Source organism: Pygocentrus nattereri, chromosome 11, assembly GCF_015220715.1.
Source record: "Pygocentrus nattereri isolate fPygNat1 chromosome 11, fPygNat1.pri, whole genome shotgun sequence".
NCBI lineage: Eukaryota > Metazoa > Chordata > Actinopteri > Characiformes > Serrasalmidae > Pygocentrus > Pygocentrus nattereri.
This window is the reverse complement of record NC_051221.1, coordinates 4,865,198-4,879,483: the sequence shown is the minus strand read 5'-3', so window position 1 is coordinate 4,879,483 and position 14,286 is coordinate 4,865,198. Positions and strand designations below refer to the sequence as shown.

Genomic DNA, 14,286 nt, shown 5'->3' with positions numbered 1-14,286 from the left:
TAAAAGTAGGGAGTGATCAACTGTGTCAACAGCTTTTGGGAGATCAATAAAAAAGGGCTGCACAATGCTTCTTTCTGTCTATGGCAATAAAAATGTCATTTGTTATTTTTGGGTTTTTCTCTAAAACCAGATTAATAGCAATGTTTGTATAAAGGATTGAGTTGAGTTGATCATTCACTAGGCTTTCTAAGATTTTGGATTTTTATTATATTATATTAATCTGATGCCTCACCTCCTTTGTATAGCAGAATGCATGCTATTCATTAATGCCTCAAGCATCTGTAATAACAGTTGCTATGTCTCATCCTTGTTTAAATTAGGACTATATACATAATAGTAGACTGGGTAGTATTTTTCAGGTCTCATCCACATTTCTGTGGGGCATAGGGCATCAAAATCATGATCAGTATTGACTTTATTTAACAATGGCTTTTGATGTATATTCTTAGGTGTGTTTTATGTTAAACAGTCCTGGTTTTACAGCTGACCTTTTAGACTCATATAACTAGTTGATAGTTTGATTTGAGGAACAGACACAGTCTCAGTCGAGTGGAAGCTATGTCTGTACTGACTATCCTGCCCTGACAGCTATCTAAGAGACTACATGCTATGCTACAAGAAATGAGAGCAGCATCTCAGGGATATATACAACTATATTAAACTATATTCACTTGAATACACTACAAAGACAAGATATTTAATGTTCAAATAGCCAAACACACAGTCATTACTGCCTCCTTTCCTCCTGATCCCTCTGTATGACACTGATATAATAACCCCACTCCCGCTCCACTGAACCTCCCAGTAACAGCGTCCAGTCAGACTCTCCACACTCAGAACCTGATAACAGTCATCAAATCTGTCTGGATGACCTGGATAACGCTGATCCTCCGTCACCCGCTCCACCTTTCTGTTCCTCTCAGATAGAGAAAGAAACCTGTTTGCCGTGTTTGAATCAAGAGTGAGATCATACACATCTGTACACACACACACACACACACCCACACACACACACACAGTTTAGAGAAGACACAAACAAAAAGAACTTAATAATTGTGTATACATGTGTATGTGTGAGTGTGTGTATAGTATTGTGTGCACATGTTTGTATATAGTGTGTGTACAACCCCAATTCCAATGAAGTTGGAACATTGTGTAAAACATGAATAAAAACAGAATACGATGATTTGCAAATCCTTTTCAACCTATATTCAACAGAATACACTACAAAGACAAGATATTTAATGTTCAAACGAATAAACTTTATTGTTTTTTGCAAATATTCACTCATTTTGAATTTGATGCCTGCAACATGTTCCAAAGAAGTTGGGGCAGGGGCAACAAAAGACTGGGAAAGTTGAGGAATGCTCAAAAAACACCTGTTTGGAACATTCCACAGGTGAACGGGTTAATTGGAAACAGGTGAGTATCATGATTGGGTATAAAGGGAGCATCCCTGAAAGGCTCAGTCATTCACAAACAAGGACAGGATGAGGTTCACCACTTTGTACAGTGGTGCACAACTGCGTGAGCAAATAGTCCAACAGTTTAAGAACGTTTCTCAACGTGCAACTGCAAGGAATTTAGGGATTTCATCATCTACAGTCCATAATATCATCAAAAGATTCAGAGAATCTGAAGAAATCTCTGCAAGTAAACGGGCAGAAAACCAACATTGAATGCCCGTGACCTTCGATCCCTCAGACGGCACTGCATTAAAAACCCACATCATTCTGTAACGGATATTCCCACATGGGCTCAGGAACACTTCAGAAAACCACTGTCAGTGAACTCAGTTCGTCGCTCCATCTACAAGTGCTAGTTAAAACTCTGCCATGCAAAGCGAAAGACACATATCAACACCACCCAGAAACGCCGCCGGCTTCTCTGAGCCCAAGCTCATCTGAGATGGACTGACGCAAAGTGGAAAAGTGTCCTGTGGTCTGATGCGTCCACATTTCAAATTGTTTTTGGAAATCATGGACGTTGTGTCCTCCGGGCCAAAGAGGAAAAGGACTGTCTGGATTGTTATCAGCTCAAAGTTCAAAAGCCAGCATCTCTGATGGTATGGGGGGTGTGTTAGTGTCCATGGCAGGGGTAACTTACACATCTGTGAAGGCACCATTAATGCTGAAAGGTACATACAGGTTGTGGAGCAACATCTGCTGCCATCCAAGCAGCGTCTTTTTCAGGGACGTCCCTGCTTATTTCAGCAAGACAACACCAAGCCACATCCTGCACGTGTTACAACAGCGTGGTTTCATAGTAAAAGAGTGCAGGTACTAGACTGGCCTGCCTGCAGTCCAGACCTGTCTCCCATGAGTGAATATTTGCAAAAAAACAATAAAGTTTATCCATTTTAACATTAATATCTTGTCTTTGTATTTTATTCAATTGAATATGGGTTGAAAAAGATTTGCAAATCATTTTATTCTGTTTTCATTTTTGTTTTACACAACGTCCCAACTTTATGGGAATTGTAGTTGTACTATCCTGACTCAAAAGACCAGGCATGCCCTTAAAAGAAGACCAACTGTCTACAAAATCACATTGTTTTCTGAGCACCACTTGGACAATCGGCATTTTAGCAACCATAAATTGCTGTAGATTTTGGCACCACATTGAAACAAGACAGAACCAAAATGCATTATGGCGTAAGATATATTCTGGGATAATCTGCAGCCCTTATTACTTTTTAGTTATTTCTGAGTGCCACAAACAAGCAGCATTGCGACGTACATGAACAACTTTATAGAAAACCTATACATAGTTGACAGCTTTAGTAATTCCCTCAGTCACTCATTCCCACAGATGTCTGGTGCCCTGGTTCCTAGTATATAGCTAATTTCTATTGGTGCCAGTGAAGGATCTATTCTGGTTGGTCTCTTATGTTCTTCTTTTATACTTTACAAGTGTTGTTGAAATTTAAGAGACTTTCATTTTAGTTGATATTCATTAAAATTCCATTTTCATTGATGTTCATGTAATTTCTTCTAATGTCTCCCTTATCTCTTTTTTGTCATACATATATCTGCTGAATCTCAGAATGATTATTTTAAATATTGTAGTTTGGTTGTTGTGTTTCTTGTTATATCCTGTTTGACAGAGTTGATGTATATTTCGCATAATTTAGAGCTTGTTGTGTTTGTACTGCAGCTGATTTTTGCTGCATGTAAACAATACCTGTTCCTCTTTTTCTTTTCTGCAGATTGTCTGGCTGTATGATTACATATAAAGGATGTTCATCTTTGGCATCAGCTCTGAAATCAAACCCCTCCTACCTGAGAGAACTTGATCTGACTTATAATCACCCAGGAATGTCTGGAGTGAAGCTGCTGTCTGATCTATTGGAAGATCCACACTGCACACTGGAGAAACTACAGTGAGTTACTGACTTACTTTCTCTAAAAACAGACTGATTGTAATTATATATATTATACACATTACTGATAGATGTGTTTGTAGATGTGTTTGTCTTTATGGTGAGGTGGTGAATTTTTATTTATGGTGAGGTACTGAGTTGTTGTTCCAAACATGACTGGAACTACCATGAGGACACTGAGGTTCAGAGATGCTTTGGAAAGGTTTTATGAGATTCAATGTGTCAAACAGCTGTTGTTTGGTCATAGACCTAACTGCATTCTATGTTTACCTCAGTACAAGGCGCTAATGTTACCCAGAGTGACTGACTCCTTGAGATCTTTAAATATGCAGTTACATTGATGTTATGCTAATGTTAGTTTGAAGTTGTTGTATTACTTACTCATAATACTATTGAGAAAGTTGTTAACTGTTACTGTTAACTAGCATATTGATGGCGAAATGTCATGTGTTACAATTAAGGGTAACACTATGTTAAGGGTACATGATCTGCCACTAATTAAGGCATTTCCTAATGAACAGTTAATCAGATTTCTCAAAAGTAATGAGTCATTAATTAGGAACAAATGAATAAGTTATGTATGAACAACCACAAGATTAAATTACTAACACACATAGTAATGTATAAAAATGAAGCTTATAAAGGCAACATCTGAATTTATCAGGAATTCATGTGTTAATTAATCACCCTAAGGCTTAGTGCTCATCAACTGTGTTTTTTCTGTAGCTCCATCCCCTTGTAATTTTGTCCTTCTGCTTCATCATGCTGAGTAAGCAGCTCTTCTATTTGACTGTCTTCATCTGTCAGATCTTGAGTTTATAGTTTTTGATCTCTTATGTTATTTTGTCTGTTTCTACCCACCTAGTGACTGTTTATTTAAAAAAAAATCAAAAACTTACACTGATATCTTTTTGCAACTACTCCTCATTTGCCATAGTTTTATTTCAACTTTCATATTAATAATATATGTAAGTATAATAATAATATGTTTTAACTCTTATATTGATACACAGTGCTTTATGAGGGAATGGTTTATCCTACAGTTACCACTGAACTTGGAAATGAGTTCATTATTGATAGGGTAAGTGCAGTCCTTTTCTCTGAGGGTCATATGAATCCTTAATTCTATGCATGTTTTTGTGCTTTCTCACATGTAGTACACCAAGCTCCTATAGTGCTGGTTGAGGTGTGTCTGAATACTGAACACTGTGCAGTGTCAATTCTCAGTTCACTATAAAGAAAGCAATGATATCTCACAGTGCATTCATTTTACATTTACGGCATTTGGCTGACGCTCTTATCCAGAGCGACTTACAATTTGATAATTTTTTACACAAGTAGGCGAAGGTGGTGTAAGGACCCTTATTGTTATAGTGTAGTGTGCTTGCCCTGATGGGGTATTAAACCCCAGTCTACAGCGTAGAAGGCAAAGGTGTTAACCAGTACACTAACCAACCACCATTCATAATGTTCCCCCTAAAGTAGTGATGGACCAGTCACATTTTATTACTGAATGAAAGCTAAGAAAATAGCAGGGGTTAATCATAACTTACCAAAATGACATGTCACTCTTTTGCCCTGAGCATAGCAGTGATGAATGATATAGTGATGAATGATATCCACATAAAAACAGGACATTGGTGAAATTCATAGGAATAAAAACATACTTTATTGTCATCTTATAACTTTAACACAATACACAGATCCAGGGTCCCTGTAAAAGGAGGAAGAACAATGAACCAAACAGCATAAAATCAACATGTTCACTTTTCTAATTTTTCAAATTCTAACCCAACAGAAAACGCCTGTCTGACACTACATATTAATAGAATCACAATGCTTGTAAAACCACAAACTCCTTCTACCCTTAAAACAAAGGTTTACTGCAAATAAGTAAGCACCAAACCCAATATTTCATATAGCTACTTTACAATGAATTCAGTAATCACAACAACTGCAAATCTGTTCTGTTTCAGATAAAAGCTGCACGTTTTAAAAATTCTTGACAAGAATAACAGATGTACATTGAGAAACACATTTTTTTTGGAAAGTGCTAAATATTTTTCATAATAATGGTGTCATATATTAAGATATTTCACAGGTTTAATTAAATGTAAGTCATATTGCCAGTAAATAAACTACATACGCACAACAGTTTACATTTATGTTGTCACAGTATGACATTGCAGTGTGACATAGGTAATCATATAAATTGAAAGACTGGGATGAAACCAGCAGAGCTTCTAGCAGTATGCCAAAGTGTACTAACATTCTTTTTGTATGCTTAATTAACACATGAACTCCTGATAAATCCAGAAGCATTTATTGCCTTCATTCATTAGTACATACATTGGTTAATACTGAGTACTTTATTCTTATGATTGTTAAGATACGACTTATTCATTTGTTCCTGATTAATGATATTATTTTCTGATTATTAAATAGTGAATTCCTTAATTACTGGCAGGTCATGTACCCTTAATGTAAACTGTTAGCCAGCAGGTAAATTTGGCTGTAAAAAAAAAAAGAGTACAAGTATAGCTTTTTACTGACTCAAGCTCGGATGTGCCATCAAAAACAACTTTATCCACTCATGTGGATGTGTGTTTTGTTCTTCAGGGTGGGTCATGGAGGGAAGATCAGGATGAAACCAGGACTGAAGAAATGTAAGATGTACAAATATACAACCCCAATTCCAGTGAAGTTGGGACGTTGTGTAAAACATAAATAAAAACAGAAAATGATGATTTGCAAATCCTTTTCAACCTATATTCAACTGAATACACCACAAAGACAAGATATTTAATGTTCAAACAGAGAAACTTTATTGTTTTTTGCAAATATTCACTCATTTTGAATTTGATGCCTGCAACACGTTCCAAAGAAGTTGGGACAGGGGCGTGTTTACCACTGTGTTACATCACCTTTCCTTTAACACTCAATAAGCGTTTGGGAACTGAGGACACTGATTGTTGAAGCTTTGTAGGTGGAATTCTTTCCCATTCTTGCTTGATGTACAGCTTCAGTGGCTCAGCAGTCCGGGGGTCTCCGCTGTCGTATTTTGAGCTTCATAATGCGCCACACATTTTCAATGGGAGACAGGTCTGGACTGCAGGCAGTCCAGTCTAGTACCCCCACTCTTTTACCACGAAGCCACGCTGTTGTAAGACGTGCAGAATGTGGCTTGGCATTGTCTTGCTGAAATAAGCAGGACGTCCCTGAAAAAGACGCTGCTTGGATGGCAGCAGATGTTGCTCCAAAACCTGTATGTACCTTTCAACATTAATGGGGCCTTCACAGATGTGCAGGTTACCCATGCCATGGGCACTAACACACCCCCACACCATCAGAGATGCCGGCTTTTGAACTTTGCACTGAAAACAATCCGGACAGTCCTTTTCCTCTTTGGCCTGGAGGACACGACGTCCATGATTTCCAGAAACAGTGTGAAATGTGGACTCGTCAGACCACAGGACACTTTTCCACTCTGTCAGTCCATCTCAGATGAGCTCGGGCCCAGAGAAGCCGGCAGTGTTTCTGGGTGGTGTTGATATGTGTCTTTCGCTTTGCATGGCAGAGTTTTAACTTGCACTTGTAGATGGAGTGACGAACTGCGTTCACTGACAGTGGTTTTCTGAAGTGTTCCTGAGCCCATGTGGGAATATCTGTTACAGAATGATGTGAGTTTTTAATGCAGTGCCGTCTGAGGGATCGAAGGTCACGGGCATTCAATGTTGGTTTTCTGCCTTTCCATTTACATGCAGAGATTTCTCCAGATTCTCTGAATCTTTTGATGATATTATGGACTGTAGATGATGAAATCCCTAAATTCCTTGCAGTCGCACGTTGAGAAACGTTGTTCTTAAACTGTTGGACTATTTGCTCACGCAGTTGTTCAGAAAGTGGTGAACCTCGCCCATCCTTGCTTGTGAGCGACTGAGCCTTTAAGGGATGCTCCCTTTATACCCAATCATGACACTCACCTGTTTCCAATTAACCTGTTCACCTGTGGAATGTTCCAAACAGGTGTTTTTTGAGCATTCCTCAACTTTCCCAGTCTTTTGTTGCCCCTGTCCCAACTTCTTTGGAACATGTTGCAGGCATCAAATTCAAAATGAGTGAATATTTGCAAAAAACAAAATTTATCTGTTTGAACATTAAATATCTCGTCTTTGTAGTGTATTCAGTTGAATATAGATTGAAAAGGATTTGCAAATCATCGTATTCTGTTTTTATTTATGTTTTACACAACGTCCCAACTTCATTGGAATTGGGGTTGTACACACACTGTATACAAACGTGCACACAATACTATACACACACTCACACATACACATGTATACACAGTTATTAAGTTATTTTTGTTTGTGTGTGTGTGTGTGTGTGTGTATGTACAGATGTGTATGATCTCACTCTTGATTCCAACACGGCAAACAGGTTTCTTTCTCTATCTGAGAGGAACAGAAAGGTGGAGCGGGTGACGGAGGATCAGCGTTATCCAGGTCATCCAGACAGATTTGATGACTGTTATCAGGTTCTGAGTGTGGAGAGTCTGACTGGACGCTGTTACTGGGAGGTTCAGTGGAGCGGGAGTGGGGTTATTATATCAGTGTCATACAGAGGGATCAGGAGGAAAGGAGGCAGTAATGACTGTGTGTTTGGCTTCAATAAACAGTCCTGGAGTCTGATCTGCTCTGATAACAGATACACTGTCAGACACAATAAACAGGAGACTGTCCTACCCAGCACTCCCTCCCCCTCTAACAGAATAGGAGTGTATCTGGACTGGGCGTCCGGCATTCTGTCCTTCTACACAATCTCACCTAAGCCAGAAACGCTGACCCACCTACACACACTCTACGCCAGATTCACTGAGCCGCTCTATGCTGGATTCTGGGTTTACCATGACAGTGTCTCCTCAGTGCATCTGTGTGGATAGAAGAAGAGCATTAATGCACCGGGTGATGAGGGGGAACAAAGACGACGTCCACTGGCTGCAGAAAGTAAACCTACTGTCCGAGATGAAGCTGTGAGGATTAAATGTGTGGTGGGTGAAAATGTGGAGGAGCAGCACTAAGGATGGATACAGATTTAACACAAATACAGTGAAGGACTAATATTATTAGTGGACTTTAGAGACGTTACTGTAATGGTCAGCTAGTGAACTGTGTTCATGTTCATGTATGTTCATGTTTATAATGTTAAAGTCAGCAAACAAATACTACTTAGGGGCTGTCTAACCTGTTTGCCTGCAGTTACTATTAAAAAGTGATGCATTGAGTTTACTTTGTTCGATTGTACCTCATTTCCTCATGAATAATAAAAAAATCATTTCTGAGCATTTTGTCAATCTGTGCTTTATAACAGGGGAACCGTGTTCTGTTAAAAGGGAACACAAAGGGAACATGTGACGCTGCGTTTTCCAGCCCTGATTCTGTGTAATCTCAGTACATTTACCTCCTCTATTCCTGTGTAAGTTCACTAGTAAAGTAGTAGAACAGCCATAAGATCTAATGCAGTGATTTAGTCACTGTTTCAGTGCAGTTACCCAGACTGTCCTGCAGAGCTGATGGTGTTACATGATGTAATAAGTGATGTAAGTGGGAAAAAAGATGGAAAGAAGCAAATTTGCATTTTTCCGCTCTCATACTCTTTAGTTTCACTGTAATTCCAGCGTGTAACATCGTCCAGCCCTGACCACTTAAAGACATAACAGCTAAGAAACACAGTAGAAACAGGTGAATTAGTATTTTACAGCACTAAAACCACATTATTTCAGCAAAACTACTGCTTTGTTTTTGGGCTAATAACCCTAATATTACTGCCCTTTTAATTGATGGGCAGTTAAAGTTTGTTACCGTTATTTTTCCACTTTATTATCAACTAGTCGTCACTACAGTTACTGACTTATTATCTACTGGGTAAGTGAGCTGGGTAAGTTTAACTTGTTACCACTATTTTACTATTTTATTACTGACCACCGCTACAATTACTAACTTCTTATTTATTAATTACTAACAAATGTGCAGGTCATTTTTAGGTAAATACAACTTTTTACCTTTATTTTACCATCTTTTTACAAATTTGTTATCATTACGAACATCGGCTTATTAATCATTATGAACTGGAAAGTATGCAAGTAATATTTTGGTAAGTACAACTTGTTACCATGATTTTACCACTTTATTCCTGACTTGTTACCACCACAATTACCATTTTATTATTTAATAACAACTATGAAATTGATATTTAATTTATCGATAAATACAACTAATTTCCATGATACCACCATAACATACCTCTTATTACCGACCTGTAAAGTAAAGTGCTACTGTAATGTCTTCAAAAGCATTTCATTTCACCCTTTAGGCTCTTAAATATAAGGAAGCACACAGGCTGAAATCACTGCTTATGAACTCTCTCTCACTCACACACTCACATCATCTAAACCGCTTATCCCTCTGGGTCCCTCCCTTTTCACCTCACAGCCTCATGGTGTCAGATGTCACCAGCATCTGGCTCAGTGGTAGAGTTCCCATCCCCAATGGCTGGACTTGGTGGTTTGATCTCCAACTAAGCCACAATTCCTCAGATTTCACTCCCGTTATATTCAGTCAACACATTACAAGGTTTCATCACTTATAAACAGATTCCCATGTCCTGCCCCCCCCCCCCCTCCTTACAGCCCTGTGACACACATCGCCTCTTTTGGTGACTGTAAACTAATATTAAACATTTCTCTTCTTTACATGCTTTGCACTTTGTTGACGTAGCTGGAAACTCACACACATGGAGCTCCCTGGCTCCACAAGGGGGAGCTGTTAGTTTTCAAATAGATTTTATGAGGATCACTGAAGGAAAAAAATCCATAATAAAAACATGTTTGCACTAGTTATTAACCACAATACTGCTACATACAAAAAAAGGTAAGATGCTTATATAACTAACCAAAGGATTGTCTGGTTGGGAATGTAAAAATAATAATAATAATAATAATAATATTTTCTTGAAGTCTGTCTTCTCACGGCTTTTGCTCTGCACCCTATCAATAAATAGCTTCATAAAATTGAAAAGGGATAATAAAGGATGTAACGTAAATATTAGACATGATCATAAATGCTGTACTTCTACAGAAAACTACTGTTAAGCCAGCTAATGCAAAACACTGCCGAGAAATGAAACCATATCATCACAAAAATAAAACCTTAGCATCCTGCTTGTATCACCTGCAGCACTTTTAGTTAGTCCTGATTAATTAGAATGAGTTTAATGTATTTTTAGTCTATTTGCTAATCTTTCTAAAGTGTACTTAGTGTGTCCGTGGTTGATACTGAACCCTGTAATGCTGAAGGTTCATGTAGGTCCACTGAGATGCAGATACTGCAGGAACAAACTTTCCTGATGTCAGTAACAGCGGACCATAACTGTTATTTCCAGTTCTGAGTTGGTGATGTTTTATATGCCGATTTCATAATTAAAGGGTAACTATTAGGAGTAGTGCTGCATTAACACCTAGTTCACAACTATTGATTACTAAAATGTTCTGGTTAATTATTTAATACATAGAAGTAAACTAATGACTTGAGAAGTTCATTATTACCAAAAGAGTACTGAGCCTTACAGACCTCCTACCTATGAACTGCTTGATGGCTTGTATAGTGTAGTGGCTAACACCTCTGCCTTCTGTGCTGTAGACTGGGGTCCAATCCCTCGCTTTGGCAGCAGCCTATTCTATTCTATCTCACGTTTTGAGGCCCAAATTAGGGAGTGACTGTACTGCACGACGCCTTCAATTAGCTGTGATTTGTGAATGATTCACCTGCAGGTTGCCACAGAAGCCGAGAGAAAAGAGACACACAGTGTTTTCACTCCAGGTTTGGAGCCAGTGGTCTGCAGCTCCGTTAGGGGGCGACTGTTCATCTCTCAGCTGTTAACATTAGCTAAAGTCATCTAAAGCCTAGCATTGCTCATGTAACCCAGGTGTATATTTACAGCACTTGAAACCTGAAATACGGCTTCGTTAAACAAGAGAAAAATGTTAACTAATGGTGTACTTTAAGAAATCACTCACGAAAAGTAGAAGAAGAGCTCTCCGTCTGGTGCACGTGCGCAGAAACACGAGAGAGAGAGAGAGAGAGAGAGAGAGAGAGACAGAGAGACAGAGACAGAGAGAGAGAGAGAGAGAGAGAGACAGAGAGAGAGAGAGAGAAAGAGACAGAGAGAGAGAGAAAGAGAGACAGAGTAGAGAGAGAGACAGAGAGAGAGAGACAGAGTAGAGAGAGAGAGAGAGAGAGAGAGACAGAGACAGAGTAGAGAGAGAGAGACAGAGTAGAGAGAGAGAGAAATTGAGAGAGACAGAGTAGAGAGAGAGAGACAGAGTAGAGACAGAGAGAGAGAGAAATTGAGAGTGACAGAGTAGAGACAGAGGGAGAGAGACAGGAGAGAGAGAGAGAGAGACAGAGAGAGAGAAATTGAGAGTGACAGAGTAGAGACAGAGGGAGAGAGAGAGAGAGAGAGGGAGAGAGAGAGAGACAGAGTAGAGAGTGAGAGAGAGAGACAGAGAGAGAGAGAGAGAGAGAGAGAGAGAGAGAGAGAGAGAGAGAGAGAGAGAGAGAGAGAGAGAGAGTGATTGAGGCAGAGAGACAGAGAGAGAGAGACAGAGACAGAGAGAGAGAGAGAGAGAGAGAGAGAGACAGAGAGAGAGAAAGAGAGAGAGAGAGTGAGTGAGGCAGAGAGACAGAGAGACAGAGAGACAGAGAGAGAGAGAGAGAGAGACAGAGAGAGAGAGAGAGAGAGAGAGAGAGAGAGAGAGAGAGAGAGAGAGAGAGAGAGAGTGAGTGAGGCAGATAGTGAGAGAACTGTTCTGAACCTAGACGGTGCCTAAAACAGAGAAAACGGTTAGAAAATAGGCTTCATTTTCAACTGAACCCTTGAAACCCTGACACTACCTGGACACTACCAGACAGAATATCCTGAAAACCGAGATTAGTTTTGGTGAGTTATTTACTAAACAAGCGTGTGTATATATTAGCCTACCTCCCTAGACCGGCGGTTATGGAGTAAATTGTGAAAAAAGTATGTTACTGCTGTTGTTCTGATAAAAATGTGATTAATGAGTTCATAACTGTGAGAGTGATGGTAAAATGTTCAAGTAGCAGCTAGTTAGGCAAATAATTAGCCGTGCTGTTAACCGGTGCCATTTCGTTAAGTTGTGCATGACGTAGCCAAAAGGTGTTGCGCAATGTCAGGGTGTGACATGGAACCAGATTATCAATAAGAGTGTCATTCTCTGGTCTTTAATGCAGGCCAGGGTGTTTGAGTGATTATTCAGTTCTACGTGGCCTCTGAGAGTGCAGTTAGCGGGCTGCAGCTGCACCGTGTGGACCGTGGATGGCGGGCCAACCCAAGAGCGATGACTGAATGCACCATTCTCCCATTTCCATTTCTCCAACACGGCAGGAGAGGACATGTTTGCTTTTGACGCTGGGACACTAATTGAGAGATTTCTGGTTAATACAGCGCAAAGGACTGAGTAATTCTAAAGAGCATCCAGTTTTCTGTTTTTCTATTTTTGGAAAGGACAGTTTATTTTTCTTTCCCAATCCTCCCACTGACTCTTAATACAAGGACTGTTAATGTGATCCTCTGACCATTCCAACTGGTTCTTGACGAGGGAAAGAAAAGAGAAATTATTCATGGAAGATTTAGTAAATATTCAAATTGTGATCATCACGTTATATTTTGATCTGATTGAACCCTGAATAGCCAACCTGTGAGAAGAGAGCTCAGAACCTAGAAAAAGAAAAAAAAAGAAAGAAAGAACAGAGAACTTATCTTGAATTTAGTTCGAAACAAGGGTTGTCATGTAATACTTCTCCAGAATATTTGTGCATATTTATTTTAATTTTCAAGAAAACTGAAATACATTGGTTAAAAGTACCCAGAATACAGTTACCCTAAAGAAAACCAAGAAACCAATAACCGATACTTACCTGGAAGTAGCCAAGTAATACTTACCTGTATACACTAAACCTGTAAAGAAGAGCAAAAATAAGAAACTGGTTCATTAAGTCAGTTAATTTAAGCAAACTTAAGCAAAGACTTCTGTTCAACTAACACAAGGAGAACACTACATACCTTAAAATTAGTTGAGGTGACATTAACAAGAACAATTAACAAGTCTAAACTCAAATAGGCACTTAAAAAGAAAAGGGGCTTACTCTACAGAAACAAAGGCTAGATTATTCTATTTTATTTTATTTTATTTTTGTTGTTCATTCATCACTGTCGACTGACATTCCCTCTTGAATGAAATTTTGAAGCTCATTTTATTAAAGCCATTAGTTTATTTTCCCTTATCTGTCTTTCTGGTGCTTCTCTGAGTCCTACCACTCCTCACGAACCTAGAACTGGTCCTGTAGCATCCATTTTCCATCCTTTACCCACCCTGACATGAAGACCCTGTGGGAGTCTGTGGGAGACTCCAGAATAGGGAGACAGGTTGTGTATGAAATAAATATAAATGTCAGGAAAAAACTAATTGGGCCGTGTTCTGCCAGTTTAAGTGGGACCAAGATGAGTAATTTTAGCTGTCTTTCGCCTTTAGTTATGCCCTATGATAACAATAAGGACCCTTGGGCAAGACTCCTAACACTGTCTTCGCCTACCTGTGTAAAACAATCAAACTGTAAGTCGCTCTGGATAAGAGCGTCTGCCAAACGCCATAAATGTAACTGGTTTCTTATAACTACTGATTAATTACTGACCACATCATCATTACCTGCTTAATAGCCGCTAATATTTTTTGCAAATATTCACTCATTTTAAATTAGATGCCTGCAACACGTTTCAAAGGAGCAACAAAAGACTGGGAAAGTTGAGGAATGCTCAAAAAACACCTGTTT

At 39.1% G+C, this 14,286-nt stretch overlaps 1 pseudogene; it reads left to right on the top strand.

Annotated features, from left to right (window-relative positions):
* LOC108412933 overlaps positions 1 to 8,720 on the top strand; it is a 30,864-nt pseudogene extending 22,144 nt beyond the window's left edge.
* The last annotated feature ends 5,566 nt before the right edge of the window (positions 8,721 to 14,286 follow it).